General features: G+C 41.8%; 1 long non-coding RNA gene across 1 annotated transcript in view; it reads right to left on the minus strand.

Annotated features, from left to right (window-relative positions):
* Positions 1 to 959: 959 nt before the first annotated feature.
* The window catches only part of LOC137335453 (uncharacterized), a 36,847-nt gene continuing 14,908 nt past the window's right edge, over positions 960 to 22,898 (minus strand). Inside the window, exons 2-4 of the long non-coding RNA XR_010966417.1 lie at positions 8,663 to 8,815; positions 7,199 to 7,285; positions 960 to 2,612 (exon numbers count right to left, since the gene is read on the minus strand). This is a non-coding gene — a long non-coding RNA (uncharacterized lncRNA). The remainder of the gene's footprint in view (positions 2,613 to 7,198; positions 7,286 to 8,662; positions 8,816 to 22,898) is intronic.

Raw genomic sequence — 22,898 nt, forward strand, 5'->3', positions numbered from 1 at the left:
AGATTATTCCAGTTTAATGGATTTAGGAGGACCAGGGGACAAAAGTTTAAACTATGTAAGAGAGGAATAGTCTGGATGTTTAACAGTCCTTCTTTTCCCAGAGAATTACAAGCCTCTGGAATAATTTGCCAGCTGGTGTGGTGAGTGCTGACTCTCTGCCTTCATGAGGGAGCTGGACCGATTCTTGACTGGGGCAGAGATCGCATCATACAAAAGGTAAGTGTCTTTATAGGTAACACCTGGTCCATGTGATCTCATGGACTGGTTTTGATCGCATGAGGGGGTCTGAGAGGAATTTTCCAGTGTATTTTTTCCCTTACTGGCCCTGGGTTTTTTTCTCTTTTTTTCCCTCTCCCAGGAGATTACATGGCAATGGCAGCAAGGGGGGAGGCGGGCAGGAAGAGTGTTTAGTCATGATGCTCTGGCCGTAATATGTGGGGCAGGCTTGATGGACCAGCTGGTCTTTTCCAGGGTGTCGATTTCATATGTTTGTATGTCCCTTTTGAAATCCATACTGGCTGCTTCAAACTATTTCAAACTAATATTGTTTGTTGGTTCAGCTTACATTCAAAAGGTCCTTAAATAGAAAAAACTAGAATCAACACAATTAGTAATACAGATTCTGTGTCCAAGAGCAGAGGAAAGTACTGCACTAGTTGCTTACATGCTTTCCATGAAACATTGCTTTGTTGACTTCTAGAGTTGTGAGCTTTTTTTCTGGTCCATAAATACCAGGAAAGTCAACAATAATCCCAACAGGATGGTTATAGTCCTACAGCTTGTAACAAGATAACCTGGCACAAGTTGTATGGACAAGCAGTTAATTGACTGGGTAATTTAGGATTTGTTTATCTCAAACAGAACCCAAAATACAATTCTTCACGTATTTTGCCGCTTTAATTTGTTAAGATACATGCAAAATAGACCACCGCCTTGAAATCTGTCCTATACATTGTCTTTCTCAACACTACCTCCAACCCCAGGGGATTGCTATCCAATGGCTGAAACGCCCAACTTTCAGTTACTCATGTTTAATCTAAATAAATAGGAGGAAATAACAAAATATAAAAATAAAATACATCACACCAGAAATCCATTGTATCACATATGGTTATTGTTTGGCCTTTCCTATGTTTAAATATTAGAATTTTAAGAAGTCTTGACTTCCCACTAAAGTACAAAGGAGCTCTTATTATTTTTGCCCTGGTTATAAACTCCTTTTAAAACTTTGTGGACATTTCCCAACTCATCTCCCAGAATGCTGGGCACCCAGGATGTCAGTGAAACTGTTGAAAGTGAACAGATTCTTTAAAAGAAAAAAAATCTAATAGGAGCCTTTGGGCTGGGCTTTCTGCTAAACTGTTGCACTGGCAGATCTGTAGCCACTTCCACCCACTAAAGGGGTTTTCCAGTGTCAGGTATTTTGCATGCTGAATGGCAGACACATGTTGGATATCCACCAGACATTGGCCAAGAACACAAAGTGGGGCAGGATATCCTTGGTCCCTCAACAACCAGCCATATGTATAGGCAGGATCCTGAAATATGGCTAGCACACTCAACTGCCTTAGAACAAAGGCACATGAAAGAACCTAGAATAATAGATATTGATACTCATAATATGGTGCTGGAGTCAGAGAAGTTGACTGTTGAGGGAGTGCAAACGCTTTCTATTCATTTATGAAGCTGCAATTAAACAGGCTCTTGTGGCAATGTGGGTTCCATTGATGGCACCTTGTACTTTGGGAAAGCCAGCTATTCTGTAGAAGCCAACAGCCCTTAAGTCCATTGATATCTTTATGTAATTTGTTGCTCTTTCAAATAAAGCATCTGTAACATTCCTTATACATTTTTCAGCTACTGATCTGGACACATTGCTAATGTCTGCACTTGCAGCCTGAAAGGATTCAGATGCTTAGAAGTTAAAGGCTACTGTGATCTTCACATCAACTGTGAGGACAGTTGGATTTTTTGAGATAGATCTCAGTTCCACATATCAAGCATTCTGCAAATATCCTAAATGGTTTCAGCCTCTTCAAACATTGCTTAACTGTGAGGCTTTTGAAACGTCCTCTGTCTCTGTACCCTCAGAGTGGTGAAGAGGAGAAATAGGCATGTGGGATGTAAACGCCTCCTGTGCAGCCTCACCCATCCCCTTTCCCTCGGATTCTGTTCCTTCTTGTTCTCCATAGCAGCCAAAAATAATGGGGTTCCGAGAGGAAAGTCATAGTTGACTGGCTTTCAGAAAAATAATGATTAAGGAACAACAATAGAGATACTGACAAAAATATCAGGTTCAGATCTCAGCATCAACAGCTCTCATTCACTGCATTCAGGCAATGAGGGACTTTTCTTTCATAAAAGGGAACACCCCATTTGGCACCCAAAATGGAGGAAGTTGTGGCAAGTAGTGTCATTAGGACACAGGGACCTCATTTATGTCCGTGCGCCCTTCAATTTGACACCAATAACCCAAGCAATTGGAAAAAACATTCTGATTCATTACAATCTCATGCAACCGTCACACGTACAGCCTGCCAGCATACGCTACCTGTTGTATCGTATGGTTTGGCAGATGCACTTATTTTGTACTTCATGGGTGTGTGCAACATCTAAAAGACAGTATTACATAAAAGTAATCAGTTAGGTTTTACAATGTATTCACTTTCGATAACTACATCTTGGGGTTGAAAATTCTTCAACAATCAGAAGTTGAATCATTTCTTTGATACCTGAAACATATTGCAATTATTAGTCATCCATTGCACCATTTTTATAATGCATTATCTTACAAAAATATTAAACCATAAAATATATTTGACAGGTATTGTGAAATGCAAGGTCGGTAAGCACACACATTTATAAAGCGAAAACATCAATCATGTTCTGAATGCTACAATTACAAAGGAATGAGACTAATCGAGGAAAAGCAAATCTATATCTTTCCTCAAGGATAACATGTGGGAGTGTTGCAGACAGAGTTGAGAATAGCGGAAACTTGAAGTATAAAGGTCAATTCTTATCACAAGCACTAACACATACATCAGGCTGAAGCTCAGACTTCACAGAAATACCACTCTAGAGACAAAGCTATGGATGCAACCCTCTGTAAAACAGTCTGCACATCTGTATACCAGTTCAAAGGTTATACTGAATGCCACACCTTTAAAATCAAATTCTATGTGTATGTATTCCAACTGTGAGTAATGTAAGGCAGGCCATTGCAGTCAGGTGTGAATTTGTCCATTAGATACTAGGATTTACATGTATTAGACACAACTAATTGCATCTTGCTTTCATTCCCTACAGTTACTCAGGTGATATCAAAGTCAAAAAATGCTGGAAATACACAGTAGGTCAAAGCAACATCAGTGAGAAAAAAAAATCACAATTTCAAGTAGGGATCTCTTTCCAAAGTAAGAAGTTCTGAAGAAGGGCCCTGCTCCAAAAGTTAACCTATCTTTTCACAGATGCTGGCTGACTTGCTGTCTATTTCCAGCATTTTCTGATTCTTGTTTTAGATTTCCATTTTAAAAAAAAATTTGATGCCAGCATTATTTATTGTGCATTTCTTATTGGACTGAGTAAAACCTAGAAGAGAGCTGGATAATATTTAAATAACTATAATAAGCTACATTGTAACTTGTTTACCACTGAGAACAGGTGACTCTGAATTAACGATAATTAGGAGTTCTGTAACTCTGGACCCTACAGCTACTCCAAAATAATAAACCCAAATTCCCACTCCAGCCAACTATAATTTACACTACATTCTTTTTCTTAAGTGCAATCGCATAATTATACATTCCACATAACTCAGTTGAACTGTGTGGATCCCAGGCCGGCTGCATTTAGGATAACCATGTCTACATACAGCCTTAAAAGGACCACTGGAGGCCACCACCAAAAAAAGTAAGTTTTTAAAAAAAGTACTTATCTGAATGTCGAGTCAGGAGGAACGGGAATGCTCCGCCCAGCTCCACAGCAGTCCTGAAGATCGTTACTGAACCTGGCTCGACCTTCTCCTGATCGCATCACCCCCATCTCGATCATCATCCCCCCTCACCCAATTGCCTCCCCCCTCTCCTCCCGGTCCCCTCCCCACTCTCCTTCCCATTCGCCCGACCCCCTCCCCTCCCAATTGCCTCCCTCCTTCCCGATCATCCTCCCCGCCCGATCGCCGTCACCCCCTCCTCATCGCCTCCTACCCCCCTCCCGATCAACATCACTCCATCCCCATCGCCTCCTACCCCCCTCCCAATCTCCCCCCTTCCTGATCGCCGTCACCCCCCTCCACTCCTGATCACTGTCACTCCCTCTCCCCTCCCGATTGCCATCACCCCCTCCCCACCCGATCACCATCGCCCCCTCCCCTCCCAATCACCGTCACATCCTCCCCTCCTGATCGCCATCATCCCCTCCCCACCCGATCACCATCGCCCCCTCCCCTCCCAATCACCGTCACATCCTCCCCTCCTGATCACCATCATCCCCTCCCCACCCGATCACCATCGCCCCCTCCCCTCTCAATCACCGTCACATCCTCCCCTCCTGATCGCCATCATCCCCTCCCCACCCGATCACCATCGCCCCCTCCCCTCTCAATCACCGTCACATCCTCCCCTCCTGATCACCATCATCCCCTCCCCACCCGATCACCATCGCCCCCTCCCCTCCCAATCACCGTCACATCCTCCCCTCCTGATCGCCATCATCCCCTCCCCACCCGATCACCATCGCCCCCTCCCCTCCCAATCACCGTCACACCCTCTGCTCCTGATCACCGTCACCCCCTCCCCTCCCAATCACCATCAGTCCCTCCCCTCCTGATTGCCTCCCCCCTCTCCTCCCAATCGCCATCACCCACTCCCCTCCCGAGCACCGTCACCCCCCTCTCCCCTCCGGATCACCATAACCCCCTCCCCTCCCAATCACCGTCACACCCTCCCCTCCCAATCACCATCACCCCCTCCCTTCCCGATTGCCGTCACCCCCTCCCCTCCTGATTGCTGTCACCCGCTCCCCTCCCGATTGCCGTCACCCTCTCCCCTCCCGATTGCTGTCACCCCCTCCCATCCCGATCGTCATCGCCCCCTCCCCTACTGATCACCATCAGCCCCTCCCCTCCTGATTGCCTCCCTCTTCCTCTCCTGATCGCCATCACCCACTCCCACCGTGACCGCCTCCCCCTCCGATCGCTTCCTCCCCCCTCCAGATCGCCTCTCTCCCCCTCCCGATCACTTCCCCCTCTCCTGATCGTCGTTCCCCCCCTCCCGATCGTCGTCCCCCCACAATCATCATCCCCCCTTCCCAGTCGCCGTCACCCTCTCCTCTCCCGATCGCATCTCCCTCCAATTGCCTCCTCCCCCTCCCTCCTCTTGAATGCCTCTCTCCCCCTCCCGATCGCACTCCCCCCTCCTGATCGTCATCTGATCACCGCGCCCCGTCTCGATCGCCCTACCCCCTCTCCCTTCCCAATTGCTGCCCTCCCCCTTCCGATCACCTCCCCAGCTCAGTCCCCCTTATTGTTTCCACCCCTCCCCCTCCCGATCACCTCCCCCCCACTTCCGATAGCCTCCCACCCTCCCATGTCCTAACTGAGGGCCGCTGCCAATGACAAAGCAGCCCAAAATCTAAATCCACTTAATCCCCTGGCAGCCCGCCGGCCTAATTTAAATGAGGGCTGAGGCCCAATATTAGGTATGGGACTTGGGCCTACCTGTTCCGGTGCAAGGATCGTTCCCTGTGCCCAGTTCATGCTGGCACTGTCCAATTTCACCCTGAGCCTCTCATTAACCAAAAGTGTCACTGTTTCACCTCAACTCTACCTTAAAAGAAATTGTGTTCTAACAGAAAAAAATACAACCCCCTACCTGGGTTAGCTGTCCTATTCCTCTTGCTCTGATGAAAGAGATTGGAGCTCAACTATAAGAATGCTGGAAGAATGCCAGAGCTGCCAATTTATGTAGAAACACAGCTTGAATAGGTTAAAAGCTGATGTACAACCAATTGCTTAAATTCCAATTAATTAAATAAATTCTCCAATGAATCATTTGAGGTATCATAGACAACAATTATAAAATTAACAGTCTTTTAAAGCTAAGATAATACTAGTTTCATATATGCCTATAAGTACTTTTTTTCAATTAGCATCCAAAATTAATTTTATAAATGTTACATCAGAGATGAAACCCCTTATAGGGGACTCCATAGTTCATATTTTGCTATTGTTCAAATAATATACTTTGAGTTTATTTCCTGGAAATTGGAAATGATGGCTCATTGCTTATTGTATCTGAATGTTTAACACTGGGCATCTTGCAGTGAGCAAGAATTTGTTTGTAATTTGGAGCAGTTCCAATTTGCTAGAAGACTGACAAGGCAAGTTGGTATTTGCCAAAATGTGTTACCATGAAATGGACAGGGCATATTGAGAGTCCCAGTAAAGCGATGATGGAAATGTTTAGAAACATAAGACTAGCATTAGGCCATTATGCCCATCTAGTCTGCTCTGCCATTTCGTGTTACCTACAGCAAATCTATCTATTGTTTCTTTTCCCCATGTCTTTTAATATCCTTATTTCCCAAAGAAATACCTAACTCCCTTTTAAACACCACAATTGATTTTGCATCAGTGGCCTTTTGGGGTGGTGCATTCCACATTCTCACAATCTATTTCGGTGAAAATTTTCTTGGATTTGCTTCTAACCAGTTTAGCTCAAATTCTAAAATTATGTCTCCTTATTCTAGATTCTGCCTACTATAGGGGAGAGGCATTCCCTCTCCACCCTATCAATTTCCTTCATTATTTTAAACACCTCAATCAGATCACCCCTTAACCTCCACATCTCCAGGGAATATAACCCAAATATACCCAGGAACCTTTATCCCAAGGATCACTCTGGTGAATCATTGCTGGACTTTTAAAACATTAGTTATCTAACACAATATTTGAACTAAAAATGAAATAGTTGAAGTTTTAAGTGCTTTGAATTTACATGTCATATCTTTGTGTCCTCCAACATTAAAGCTGATTAATAACAATCTCTCAATAATACCAAATATGTAGTCTAGAAGAATCAAAGCACACAACAAAATAACTATTTCATTTTTAGTTCAGATATTTTCTTGGATAATCAATATTTTAAATGATCCTGTAAAACAAACTATTATGTGCAAATAATGATTTTATATTCACAAAGTCGCTGTGCATGTTCATTTCGTGAAACCTTCTTCACAATTAAGGGTAATCATTTCTGGAAGGACACAGCAGGTCCATCAGCATCTGTGAAGAGAAAAAACAAGATAATGTTTTGGGCATAGGCCCATTATCAGCACTAAGAACTGGAAAATAAGTGAGCCCTTCAATGCAGCTAAACAGAGGAGGGGAGGAAGAAGAGATGGTTGATAAAATGCCCAAACATGTTTTTTGAAAGCAGCAATGAGGTGAAAACAGGTGGAGAACATTTCAGTAAGGCAATTAAAAGAACAAAAGGGAATAAAAATAGTTAAGGCAGTGAAATACAAAAAGATGCTGGAATCACCCAAATGTATTCTGATGAAGGTTCCACATGCACAAAGCCAACTGACCTTACCCCCAGATACCGATTAATCATCCCTCCCTGCATCGCCGGCACTCAGCCAATGAGAAAATGGGACGTATAACTCAGGCCTGAAGTTGCTAACATTAATGTTTGTGCTAGGGGGCTGCAGGGAGCCCAGGAGAAAGATGAGATGTGGGAATAGTTTTCTGAGTATGAAGAACTCCTACTCAAAGAACCTTGCCCATCAGCAGCACGTACAGAAAAATCACTAGAGTGCCACCCATGATTCTCCGGTATGTGCTTCTGACAGGTGAGGTTCCCTGCTGCCAGCAATACTCCCACTATTCCTGAAGCTTGTGTTTAACTTGTTTGTAACAGTGCAGGAAGCCAAATGCTGAGTCATCAGATTGGGAATTGGAGGGAGATTTGAAACAGAAAGCCACAATAAGGTCAGGACCACTCTTGGAAACAGCACAGAAGGGTTTGGCAAAACAGTCACCCAATCTGCATTTGGTCTTCCCCATGTAGAGGAGATTGGACTGTGAGCAGTGAATACATTATGACAGGTTGGAGGAAGTACGTGGAAATTGCTGTTTGCTGTCCAGGCTAACTTATCTTCTAGCTTCCAGTTCTGACAAAGAATAGAGGACCAAAATGTTAACTAATCCTTTCTCTTCACTGATGCTGATGAAACTGTTGCATTTTTCCAGCATTTTCTATTTTTATTTCTGATTTCCAGCAGTTTCTAAGTTACTGGAAAGGTATTGTATTCATCTTCCTTTTATGGGCAGCAATCTTTTTGAACATGAAGTTTTAATCGAGACATAAATTAGGAAAGGCAATGTTCATGTGAGAATGATATATTACAGGCTGGTGTCATTATCAAGGATTGTATATGAAAAGAGATTTAGAAACATAAACAGTGAACTAGACAGGCGATGCTGATCTCCATAATACATATTTAGATGTTTGATGAGCCAGTTTTCACTGTAAGCCATGCAAACAGCATCCTGAAGATGAAACTCACAGATATCCATTTCAAACGTTGTGCATAATTCCTATCATCACCTCTGAATTATTACAAACATGAAGAATATTCTTTCGCAGAACAACTTAACCTTTGAGTAGATTCCCAATGGTTCCATTCCAGGGTATGGTGCTTCATATGTCGACATCCCCCTCCTTGTATAGCCAGGTGTGATGGGACAGTCCACAGTTTACATCTGTCAACAATAGATAATGAACCAGGCAACAGCTCACCCACCTACACCCTAGGGTGGAAACAAAGTAAAAATTGAATGCTTTAAACAGAACTTCATAAGGAGCAATTATTCACACTCCAATTATCCTCCTGATTTTTTGCAGGCCAATGCCATGAGTGATACATTGCCTCATTACACAGCTGCCACGGTTTTGCATTTCATATGTCCTTGGTTAATTAAACTACATAATGTTCCTTTAGTTATCTGTACTGTACTTGTTTTCATTCCTGTGCTGAGAGTATTTCTGTACCAAATGTGCAAAACCAAATTTTGGGGACTCTCAATTATCCATCAACTTCCATTATCCACCCCGGGGGTTCCCTTTCACTGTGAAGAATAATGGAGGTTCCACTGCATTTTATACCTGGCCAGTTTATTTAATATGAGGATATCAAAACCATGAACAAAACATTTCTGAAGGGAGTTTAGAGTGATTAGAAAGGATCATCAAAAGTAGTTTAAATTTTGGAAACCAAGAAGAATCTCCATTTGTAATCCTACCTTATATGTTTTTATTACTTCCAAAATGTTTCATGCTGTCTGTATTTTATTTGAAAGAGATTTGGTTTGTGAATAAATGGAACAGCACAATGTCCTTTCAGCTCTGGAATCTGGGTTCCAATCCATCCCCAACTGATGGGATGAAAGTCTACAGACCCTGTTAAGCTGCAAGGGTCCTAAATGAAATGACCTTGGGGAGTCTCAACTCAGTTCCGAGTGGACACAAGTCCACAGCTAAAATTCAACACTGCATTATAGTTAAAATCCTCACCCTTGTTTATAGGTCTCTCCATGACCTCACCCCACCCAATCTCTGCAATCTCAAACAGCCCATCCCAAACACTCCATTGCTCTGTCTGTGGCCCATGCCGCTCTGCAACCCACCAGCACCATTCTGTAATGCTCTAAGTGGCAGCAGCAATCAAAGTTGCATTAATCCAGCAAACCCGCGATCGCCTTTGATTTTGATGGGGGAAGCGGAGCTATTATAATTGTTTTGGTGGAGGTCTCTGAGGAGCAGCGCAAAAATCCCAGGAAATTATGGCATGGAGTAAGTAATGGCATAAGTCACTCATGCCATAATTTCCTGGAATTTCTGCACCATAATAATGGCGTACGGGATTTGTTTGTCAAGGTAAACAAATCACTAAAAGGTATTGCACATGTACAAATAGTTTTCAGCAGATTCCAGCCCAATAAGGGTTAAAGACCTAAGGAGTGGTTTGGATCGACACAATTTATACATTTTTTCATCTGCACTTGATCGGTTGGTTAGTAGACTGGCACCAGTTCCACATTGTATATTTAATGAGACAAAAGATTAAAAAGATTCTGCCTGACTCCAGATGTCTGGCTGTAATTGTGGTTCACTCCCGAAAAAGACAAACAGCCACATATCACAAAGAGCACATGAAAGAAACATAATGGAATTGCATTTTATTGACTTAAAGCATCTAAATTACAGCAGAAGTGATGAAGTAAACAAAACAAACACTGAGTTTTTTGTAGATATTGCACAATCACTTTTACCAACTTAATAAAGATAGTAAATGGCTAGTAATTTTCCATTTGTCTTGTAAAACTGTTTATATACCTTGTGATAATGCCGCAAAATAATCACTAGCTGATAATTTAGTTTTTAAAAAGGCATAAAGCAACAGTAGAGCTGGGAGACTGCCTGAGCAAAGATTCTACAATGTGCTTTGGCTCTTTGTAACCTGCTTGTGAAAGAGTCCATTGCTTCCTCTGGATTCCTCAGAATCTCAATCTTCAGTTTAATTGGCCTGTGCCTCTTCATTTTGTTCATAATTCAAAGATTGCAGTTTTTAAACAATAAAAAGAAATATACATTTAACTGTTTTCTTAATTTACCTTTATTGTTAGGTGTTGCAATTTTGATCTAATTGTCATAGCAACCACCACAGGTGCATATTTGAGTAGTTCACTACATTTTTCTTAATGTTGGTACCATCAGTCAAACGTGTAAATTAACTTGCTCAGATCCTCAAAACAAATATACACTGGCCTTACACGTTATAAAAAACATTGAAATAACTAGGCTTCCTCCATTTTACAGCAAGCAATTATTGCAGGAATTATTCCTGTTCCTAAAGTTTTTTGCTAAGCTATCTGAACTCTGGCCCAGACCAGACAATGTTCTCATTTTTATGCAATACAGAACTTCATTGCTGTTTCATTTGCCGGGTTTCAGTTTATGAAGGATAACTCATTGGTACAACTTTGTGATCCTATCCCACTTCTCATAGACTAGGTGGAACCATTTTCATCATCATCATAATTGTCTCCAACTTTCTATAGACTGACTACAATAACATTTATGGCAAAACTGCCCCAAATCGGAAGTTCCTGACAGTTTTTATTATAGCATCCGAGAACGATATATAAAATCAGCATAGTCTGTGACAATTATATACAGACTCTGCCTGTCTGACATCGATGGTAGTCATGATGTGGAGATGCCGGTGATGGACTGGGGTTGACAATTGTAAACAATTTTACAACACCAAGTTATAGTCCAGCAATTTTATTTTAAATTCACAAGCTTTCGGAGGCTTCCTCCTTCGTCAGGTGAACGATGTGAAAATCGTTCACCTGACGAAGGAGGAAGCCTCCGAAAGCTTGTGAATTTAAAATAAAATTGCTGGACTATAACTTGGTGTTGTAAAATTGTTTACAATTGTCTGACATCAAGTTGTGGATGAGTCAAAGTTTCCTCCAACTGGAATTCAGGAATATTAAAGCCATTATTTTTGGCTCCCACCTACACTCTGCTCCCTTGGACTGACTTGATGGACCAAATGACTTGCTTCTGTGCTACAGCATTTTATAATTTTATGATACAGGCCAGAAAAGTATTACATACACCCTTCAGGGAAATGAACTACAGCCGATGGAGAAAGAGATCTGAGCGTTCTAGTGCATCGATCTCCAAAGGTTCATGGCCAATGCCGTGAAGCAATAGCTAGAGATAATAGGGTATGGTGTATTTGTAGGATAATTCATAACAAAACATAGCATACTATTTTGTCCTGTACAAGACTTTGGTTAGGGCTCAGTTAGAATACCAGTCTAGCTGTCCTGTTTTGGCCTCCTCACATGGTGGGTGATATTGAGGCTTTGGAACAGGTGTAGAGGAGGGCTATAAGATCAATTCCTAGTTTAAAGCATCTTAGTTACCAAGGTAGGCTCTGAGCTGGGTTTCTACACTTTAGAGAAGCATAGACTTAGGGGTGATTTGATCGAAGTTCATAAGATGATGATGTAATTAGACTATGTTTGTTTAAACAGTTTGTTTCAACTAAATAGGTTAGGGAGGACAAGGGATCACAATCTCAAGTCCCCAAAAGGCCATCCCAGAAACTTTGCCCTGCAGCCAAGACCCAGCGTATCTGGGTCCCAGTGGAGCTTGCAGCCTTCTGATGGAATCCCGCTGAAGTTATGGCAGGCATCTACTGGAAGGCCAGGGAATTTCAGCCCCAATATGTTTTGAATGTAGAATTCACTGCCACAAACCATTATTGAAGCAGAGTTGATAAATTATTTTAAAAGGGAATTAGGTAGTTGCTTGAAAAAGACTAGTTGGGTCAAATGGCATGTTTCTGTACAGTAACATTCCATGATTATAGAAAATTTTGTACATTATCAAATCCCCTACAACTTTTTCAATTTAAGAGAATACAGCTCTAGTTGGTGTAACCTTTCCTCACAACTCTGAATCCTCTTCACTGGTATAATTCCACTAAATCCTGCATTGCACTTTCTCCAGGGCTATTATGTCCTTCTTATAGTGAGGAGCCCAAAACTGTGCATTTGCCTGATCTCAATAATCAAAAAGCTAAAAGAATTAATGGTTTATTTATATAAAAAATGAGTGAATTGTATACCATTTTCATCATGAGAACAATATGTTTTCCTACACTCCTCAGTTTATGAAAAACAATGAAGACACAACTTACTATCTCTCTAAACATGGGCTCTAAGACTGAGAATTACCCTGCCTTGTTTAACCCTTTGAAGCTAAGCAGGTTCAGACGTTAAAATGCAAACAACATTTTTGTACTGGTTGCAAAATCATTCACCACTTTGTGACTGAGAGAGATTGCTGCGACTGAGCTGTCAATCAAAGTACCACCCCGAGATGACAATCTGCCCTTTGATGTGAGGTCAAGAAAGTCCCAAGTGTCTGCTTGTCTAAGCCTCCTACTGTGCAAATGGAATAGGACACTCTGGACCATCAAGTGTAACAAGAAGCAATCTTCTTACTGTGGCATGAAATGTTTGTGATTGTACATTGACCTCCCTCTGAATAACTAACTAACACTTCAAAACACTATTATAACCAAATTGGCTCCAGTTTATTGGCTCATTGTTAAGAAAAATGCTGTAATGGAAAGACAGTAGGGTTGGTATTCTGGAAGGATAAGATGAAATAGGCTGAAGGTCCTTCTTTAATCTATTTTGTGATCTGTTATTTGAGTTAGCAAAAAAGTCTCCTATTGACTATGAATGGGTAGAAAATCTGGCCTCCATCTTTTGTGTTGTATCACTTTAATTTAATTTTTTAGTACACATAGACTTTAACAGATTTTTTTTGCAATTCACCAGTGATATTTTCTAACATTCTTTTGTTAGAGATAGCATTCAGGATTCATTTTACATCATATTTAATCGCCAGTTTTGCAGGATGTCCCACCTTGCACCTGATCTGCCAGCTGAAACTTTTGCTGTTTTCTGGGATACAGAGTAATTAAGAGGATACATCAATTGAAACCTTGGACTAGGTACTAAATTACTAAATGCATAGTATAAATGTTTATGGTCATTTTATCTTCATGTCTCTTTCCTTTTAAGTGATTGCCCATAACATTATTTCTGTGTTTTAGAATAGGGTGGTCCTCTCAGGTCCATTTTGATTCCCTATAAGGAACCATTCCATTGGGTTTCTCCCAATTCCATCAGTCATGGATCTGACCAAAATAATACCCAAGTTAGATGAGGGTGGATTTCTAAAATGGATCCCCAGCTCTTAAAACAAACCCTCGCCTCTTCATCATTCCCGAGTAGACAACTTTACAATGTAATCAATCTAAACAGACAATTTCAGGGACACATTCCCAGGAATTATTATCCAACATATCTCTAACTGGAAGTATTTCAAGAATAGAGACAATTGTTAATGTGTGATGAACAGAATAACTGACAATTTGGCTATTTTCTAGTAAATGTAACTTGTACTGTGTAAAATTTGAACTTATTTAAAATTAACCCAATGAATACCAGGATTGGGAATGAGACAATCGCATGGGTAACTATGCAAAAATCAAAATAGTGGTTCTTTGTCAGGAGAGGTAATTGGTACAAGCGGTAATGTAATAGCACGAAGACAGGTACATATCATTTTGCTGCCAGCTGAAATGATAAATCCTAATGGTCTTTCACTGTATTAAGTCTGTCAGTGCTACATGATAAAAGCAAATGATTGTTTAGGTGTTGGAAAGCAATGGTAATGTACAGTAAGTACAAAGTAAATTGTGCCAACAGCAATAAAGGCATTGCACAAAACTATCGGCCTTAAATAAATTTACATCTACAGTAAACCTGGCAACTAATGGCACTTAGCTTTTATCATGATGGAGTGAAGCACCATTATTAAATAAAAGCTTTCAATTTATCATTTGATTTAAGAAAGGAGGTTTCAAGGTGACTCTGGATGTGTGCCTGATGCATGCACTTTTGAGGATTTGTTAACAGTAGAATGTTTGTAATTGGTCAGAAGAAGGTGAAACAAACTGATCCTGTTATCTCTGTTGTATATTTTCTGGATTTCCAAAGACATTTGCACAGGCCGAATAATAATAATAAAAAGCTTTTTTTGTAATTTCCATTCGCCAACTGGGAAAAAAAACGAATCTTAAATCACTGCCTCCATCGGTTTCCTTGAATTGTTCTGACTGTGTGACTCTTGAGACCCACAGCAAGTATAAAAAAATTAAAAATGTTACATTTGCCAATTAAAATAAACATAACAGGAAAGAAAAGCTGCCCACCCACCTTGAACTGACAGCATCAGCTTCATGCTGCACAAGCGTGTATATTTACAGCCCAATATCACAAGTAGGGTCTTAACATACATTGTACCTACACGCCATTCTCAATATATTTACTAAGTGTATAAATATTTCCTGCAGTATTTTTGATAGGTGATGAGTGCAATGTTGAAGGTTTGCACAGCAGCAGGCACTACATCTCCTACAACACAAACTTCTATAATGAGTGCTTTTGCCTCAAAAGAGACTTAAGGGTGGATTTTAACTATCGGGTGGCCAGCTTGCAGAGCAGGTGGTCCGTCCGCCTGATGCTTCACGTGGTTTGGCCCGGTCCATTTCAAGGGCAGGTGGTCCGTCCGCCTGATGCTTCACGTGGTTTGGCCCGGTCCATTTCAAGGGCAGGTGGTCCGTCCGCCTGATGCTTCACGTGGTTTGGCCCGGTCCATTTCATTAACATACATGCGGCGAGCTGCAGGCCCCAAACAAGAATCCCGAGGTAGCTCACCAACTCGAGGCCAGCTCAATATCGGGCGGCCTGGAGACTGTCCCGACTGACAACAACAACAACTTGCATTTATATAGCGCCTTTAACATAGTAAAACATCCCAAGCAGCTTCACAGGTGTGATTATCAAACAAAAAAATTGACACTGAGCCACATAAGGAGATATAACAAAAGCTTGGTCAAAGAGGCAGGTTTAAAGGAGCGACTTAAAGGAGGAGAGAGTGATGGAAAGGCGGAGAGGTTTAGGGAGGGAATTCCAGAACTTAGGCAATAGATAGATCTAGGTGGGTATGATCACGGAATGGAGGGGATCCCGGGGCGATGGCCAACATTATTCTCATGGAGCTCAAAGGAGCCCTCCTCCTGCTCCTCTGGCCCCACAAAATTAATTTCAACATTGACCTTGTCAGGCCTCTTCTGCTGTACTGCCAGGTTTTACAGAGCGGTAGGTCCACAGAGAATGTTCCACCCAGCAGGCCATAAAATGGCAGCAGGGTCCTCTGCACATCACAACCCAATTTGCATGAATTCATGAGGCTCCCGCCTGATTCAGGCGGATGCCTTGGCCACCCATGAAAATACCGGAGAGAATGTGGTGGCAAATAGGAAGCGGAGTGGTAAGTGCGCTAAGTGAACTTCTTCGGGGCCTGCAGTTCGCCACATGTACGTTAATGAGGCCCTGCCCTCGAAATGGACCGGGCCTGACCACCGCTACGATTTTAGCTCCGTCTCCACCCGATGTTCCGCCGGGCAGAGAGAGGTAAAATTGTCCCTTTAAAGTTTTAACATTTGTAAAATCGAGTTAGATGCAATAAGTGATTAGTCATGTAAATGTATTTATAAGCTCAGTAAACCAGAAGTCAGAATTCCTTTGAATGACGCAATCAAACTTCTAATGGTAATATTGGTGATGTAAACACTTTTATTCTATGAAATAAAAACAATGGTGTTGAAATTACCATGTGGGGATAGTAGCATACAAACACTTGTTGCAAATTCCACTTTCCCCTGTTCTATCAGAGGCACCAAACTGTTTAAAGTAAATGGATTAACATTTACACTAAAATAGCAGAGAGAGAATTTCAGGCAAATAGGCTAAGTATTCATACACTAGTATCCGACAGGAATATCAGTTCCATTGTTTCTATTAAATTCTTAATGTTTCTCAGTGGAGATTATCCTCAGCTGTTTCTCGTCACTTCTGAAGAGGCTGCCTGCAAAATCAAGTTTTCTTTCATCTTTAGACTTTTCACCATTTACTTAATTTCCCCTTTTCCAAACATTCTTTCACCAGCGATGTATAGCTACCAAAGTTCGGAACGTTTACCTAATGTCACTAAGATCTTATATGATGCTAAACAGTTTCAGGCAGCCCAAAAATGCTTTTGCCATTTACGTTGCACAATGTATCATTCAAAGAGCAACTAAACACACCTTGGGCTGGAACAACTGACTTGGGTCAGGTTTCTGTTGATTTTAATTTCAAGAACTAGATAAAGCAGTATCACCTCTCCATAAAGGTAAATCTGATTTTCTGGCTAGTCATGTAGAATCTATAAATCCTCCAACAATTTAAATCTTTTAGCTGCATCTAAAGTACAAGGTTTAATGCTGATTTTACAACATCCATTAAAGTCTTGCAAGAATTTGCTTGTAGGGTTTCTTTGATGTTGGGAATCACTTTCATTAAATTGAACCACTAAGAAGGAGAACTCCACCACAAGCCTGCTACAAAGAAGTGGTTGTTCTGTGGGCACTTTACATTTTAGTAGGTTTCTGATCTGTATTCATGGCTTGGGCCATAAAGGTTATGGGAAGGGCTGTAACCATGAAGTATATACACAGAAATCAGTGAATACATTGATTCTGGAAATCTTTACATTATCCTTTTAAAGAATTATGTTCTTGCTAATTCTGTCCCGGAAGTGTTGTCTCATTGATAGGTATGGTTCCACAGGTATCAGTCTTCTTCCTGTACTTTGGCCATTATTCATATGCCTTAATAGTGCTGGCAGGCTATTCAACAATATCAGGCATCACAGCTGAGCCCAATCCAATAAACAGCAGGACTGCTGGCTAATTATTCTCCCGCTAAGTGAGGGGCACAGCACCAATTATATCGCCTATACCACAATTATGGCTCAGCACAGTTCAGGGTTAAACTTGAATCTTCTTGGATCGTGTGGCTCAACAACTCAATGGATGAAATCATAGAGTTATCAGGGCCATTAATCCCAGTCTCAATATTCATTCACATTCAAGCTTCTCCCAGAAGATGAACTTTACCACACGAGGGACAAGGACAAAACTGACAGCAGTTTCTTCCTGGACCTGATATCAGTCCACAACCAGGAATAACAGAGATCTAAAAGTCTTTTAAGATGTTAAACTAATACCCTGGAATAGAGGTACTCCAACAATATGGTAACCCTGGTGAGCTTGACCCACATCAATACAGTGCAGAAAGCAACTCTGACAGAGTTGTGCAAATAGAAGACTGGAACAATTCAGAATGGATGAGAGAAAGTATAGGGTAGCCATGTTCATATTCAACCATGTGTTATAGTAATAATACTACAATTTATTTTATACCAAAATATCTCAAAGCGTTTTATACCATTAATTATTTTCTGAAGTGCAGTCGCTATTATTGTGTAGGCATAAGTGGCAGTTATCCTGTAACAAGTAGTATTAGAAACCGAAAATATAATAATAGTCAGCATGGATTTCAAAAGGGAAGGTCATGCTTGACCAACTTATTGAATCTTTGAAGAAGTAACAGAAAGGGTAGACAAGAGTAATGTAGTAGATGTAATATATTTAGATTTTCAACAGGCCTTCAATAAGGTAAACTACTGATAGTAGACTCATGACTAAGGTCAGAGCATGTGGAGTCAGGGGACAAGTAGCAGAATGGATAGCAAGCTGGCTACAAAACAGAAAACAGAAAGTAGGGGTTAAAGGCAGTTATTCAGACTATCAAAAGGTGGGAAGTGGTGTTCCACAAGGATCGGTGCTGGGACCACTGTTGTTCACCATTTACATAACGATTTGGACTCGGGAATCGGAAGTACAATTTCAAAATTTGCGGACGACTCCAAATTGGGAGGTGTAGTTAATACTGAGGAGGACTGCGACAAAATACAGAAAGACATTAATAAATTTGCAGAATGGGCATGTAAATTGGCAAATGAATTCCAATATAGATAAGTGTGAGGTATTACATTTTGGTAGGAAGAATAAGGGGGCCACATACTGCTTGGATAATAAGAGTCTAAATTGGGTAGAAGAGCAGAGATCTGGGATACAGATACACAAATCACTAAAAGTAGCGATGCAGGTTAATAAGGCCATAAACAAGGCAAACCAAGCATTGAGGTTCATTTCTAGAGGGACAGAATTGAAAAGCAGAGAAGTTATGCTAAACTTGTATAGAATCTTAGTTAGATCACATTTGGAGTACTGTTAACAGTTCTGGTCTCTATATTATAAAAAGGATATAGGTGCAAAAAAGATTTACTAGGATGATACCAGAACTGAGAGGTTATACCTATCAGGAAAGGCTGGGGCTCCTTTCTCTAGAAAAGAGAAGACTGAGGGGTGACCTGATAGAGGTCATTGAGATTATGAAAGGGTTTGATAGGGTAGACGTAGAGAAGATGTTTCCACTTGCAAGGGAGACCAGAACTAGGGGCCATAAATATAAGATAGTCACTAATAAATCCATAGGGAATTCAGGAGAAAATTCTTTACCCAGAGAGTGGTTGGAATGTGGAATTCGCTACCACAAGTAGTAGTTGAGGCGACTAGCATAGATGCATTTAAGGGAAAGCTAGATAAACACATAAGGGAGAAATAAATAGAAGGATATGCAGATAGGGTTAGATGAAGTAGGGAGGGAGGAGGCTCGTGTGGAGCGTAAACACCAGCATGGACCTGTTGGGCCAAATGGCCTGTTTCTGTGCTGCACAATCTATGTAATTCTATGTTATAAACCAGCAATATCTTGTAAACAGCACAAATGGCCAGGTCATAAATTTTTAAGTGATAGTAGTTGGGGGAGGAATGTTACCACTTTTATATGGAGTAGGTGGGGTCAATTTTCGTCTCTGGTGTGTATCAGGCGAGTGATGGGTGGTGTGTCCGTTCCGTCCACCCAATGACACTGGCAGAAGGCTTGATCAATTTTAGTGTTCGAACCTCATTTAGATACAACAGGTGAGCTGCCCATGCTAATCTGGTGAGCCTGCTGTCCTTAAAAGGGGAAATGCATTTTTCAACCGGGATGTAAAACCGGGCGACCGACTCGCTATCACCTGTTTTACACTATCGCGCATCGTCAAGATTTACCCTAATCCTTCTGAAGATGTGTCATCACTCACTCTTACCCTTCCAAGCACCAGCACAGAAATCAGTACCCTGGCTGGTACAGATAATATGTTAGAGGGGTCTGCATACGGTGATTCACAGAGGACAAGTGAGCTGGAGCAAGTGCAAATGGAAAGGATGGCCCAGGAAATGGCTCTTCGGAAGGCAAGTCTGCGTCCTAGAATTGCTGAAGAGAGAGGATACAGACCCATTAAGGACCCAGACTTCAAAAGAAAAATGTTTTCTGTACACCAGCAATTGCTGAATGTATTAGAATGCCCGCCAGGGAGTTACAACAACATGTTGGAGATGGTGAAGGAGTGGGTTTCTGCTGCACATCATCGAAAGTCACAGCAGCCTTCCCGCTCAAACCCCGGTTAAAATGCCATCAGGATCCGATCTATGTCATAGGACCCCGATTAGTATTTATGCATGATGCTCTCGCCTGAGTCCGGCGGGCGCCTCATCTATCACCAAAACCAGCGGCGCTAAAATCAGAAAGCGCCAGGAACGGAGCAGGAAATGGAGCCACTCCATTTTAACTGCTCCCCCACGCTGTTCCCATCCACTGGGGAGAGTTAAAACTCCCCACTTAATTGCTGGATTTCTAGCAGTCATTCACGGCCTGTAAGAAACTTTCTCAGTGTTGTGGGTGTCCTTCAACTAATTCTCTAGTTTCCATAATCAGTCATCATGTTTTCTTTAGGGGCTGTGTCAACTTGCAAGACTGAATTGGCTTTCCCTAATACTTTGATGTTGTCACTTTCCTCCTTAGAGAATAACCAGCCTGTAATAATTGAGATTGGTGAGGGACTTTGCGAGCTCAATACATTTTTCACAAAATAAATCATTTTTGACAGTTTCAAAAGTGAGAACTGCATGTAAGCACATCTTATTTAAATTTCTTTATTTAATACTGTCTGTCAGACTGTAGTAAATTTCAGATTGAACTTTAGAGATATTAATCAGAAGCTATGGGAAAGAAGATCTGTGGTTTCAACCATTGCTCAAATTCCATTCTGTACTCAGCTTTAGACATGTACAGAATTATCAATTCTGCTGAAAGGGATGAAACGCTTTTTTGATTTTTAAATAGACAAAATAATATTTTGTGCTTAACAACACTGTGAGACAGAGTTTCAACTTGCCGCCCAGGCTTAAATCTGGCATTGCGGATTGGTCGCCCGTGAAAGACTTGTTTCCATTGAAATTAATGACAATGAAAATCGGCCGGTTTCTACAAGTGGCCAAACCACAGCGCCAATTCTATGTCCAGTGGCAAGTTAAAACCTTAACCCTAGTCCTTCAAAATTAGAGCTGCTGATATCAATGCATGAATATTTAATGTGTTTGTATGACATTGAAAGTCCATCATTTTAATTCAAGCATTAACAAATGTGTCAATCATTTGTCGGTTAATATTGCCAACAGTAATCTCCAGGCTAAAATGCAGGATTATTTCTTTTTTTTCTAGAATATCAAAATGAAAGCCTAGCAGGTCAACAGAGGATATTTGGGCTCCCTTAATGGTATGGCTACTTCAGATAGAGATTAGTTAAACCACACAGAGCGTGAAGGTTATAGCTTCAGTGTGTATGCCTCCCTTTTCTCTTAGGTACATCGTGGCACTATTTGTTTAAGAACATTGCTTGTTCCTAAAGTGAAACTTTTAAAGCTGCTGTTTGCATCCTGATGGGAGAACTGTAGGAATGCAGCATCCTTTGAATTTGTGCCTCGGTCTTCATCACTATTCACAGCTGCTAAGTTCAGAAAAAGAAAGTGGAGAGTAAACTCTTTATTAACACTTAGCCACTGAGCCACAGGAACACAGCGAACAGTCAAGAACTGGAAGCATTCACAGGGTGGTAGTGATTCTATTCTGATAGTTACATTTTACACTTTGGTCAGTGTTAAGTATTGTGTGTCAACAAGACTAAGTGAGCTATCACACTATGGGAGCAATTTTAACCCCCAAGGACAGGTGGGTTGGGGGCAGGTGGGAAGGTAAAAATGTCAAAATTCTCAAACCGACCCCAACCCGCCTCCAACGCGCCCACTTCTGGTTTTAACGGCGGTGCATTTGGGTGCGTGCGAATAACCTGCTCGCCAGAGGCGGATCGCTCATTATCATATGCTAATAAGGCCCATTTGAAGAGATTTCAACAGGGATTTAAAATTAACTCCTCCAGCAGGAGTTTCCCAGGGCTGGGGAAACTCATCAGTGAAACGGAGGCACTTCATGGGTGCTTTCAAACTTCTCATTCCCCGAGATGAATAAAGGCTCTGTGCTTACAGCTGCTTTCTCAGCTCCCTCTGACAAACGTTTTGCTGAGAGTTCTTGTGGTGAGACACATGTTGCAGAAGTTTGGAGGCTTTCAAATGGACAAAAGCAGGATGGTGGGGGGGAGGCGCTATGGGTGCTTTCAATTGGAATTCGGACGAGAAAGACAATCACCATCTACGGCAGCAAGGTCATGCTGTGGTGGGAGCTGCAGCTGCACAAGAGAGTGGAGAATAGCAGAGAGGAGAGAGTAACAGAAGAACCAATGTTGCAGGAGGCACTACTCACATAACAGAGTGTACAGACAGTGTGTCAGCTTCCTTGGCCTCTCTAAGTGCCTCTGCAGGCTCAGATTGACACGGCAGGTGGTCGCAGACATCTGCAGCCTCCTAGACAAAGAGCTGCTCCCCGCTGGACCTGGTGGCCACGCATTGCCAGTCACTGTCAATGTCACCACTGCTCTCAATTTCTTTGCCTTGGCTCCTTCCAGGGTGCCACTGGAGACATGTTGAGGGTCTCTCAGACGGCTGCACCTAAATGTATAAGGCAAGTCATGGATGGGTTGTTTTCCAGGGCATCAACTTATGTCCCTGCGACGACAATAGCCAGAATGAGCAGGCACTCGGATTTGGGTCTCTATTGGCTTCCCACAGGTACAGACTGCCATCGATCGCACACACGTGGCAATCTGAGAACCACCAGAGCAACCAGGAGTATTTATCAGCCGCCAGGGATTTCATTCCATCAATGCACAGCTGATGTGTAAACACAAGAGGTTCGTGCAGGTGTGCGGCAGATTCCCTGACAGCTGCCATGATGCCTTTATACTGTGTCAGTCCAGCATTTCAGACCTCTTCATACCAGGAAACAG

The sequence above is a fragment of the Heptranchias perlo genome, chromosome 19 (assembly GCF_035084215.1).
Source record: "Heptranchias perlo isolate sHepPer1 chromosome 19, sHepPer1.hap1, whole genome shotgun sequence".
Taxonomy (NCBI): domain Eukaryota; kingdom Metazoa; phylum Chordata; class Chondrichthyes; order Hexanchiformes; family Hexanchidae; genus Heptranchias; species Heptranchias perlo.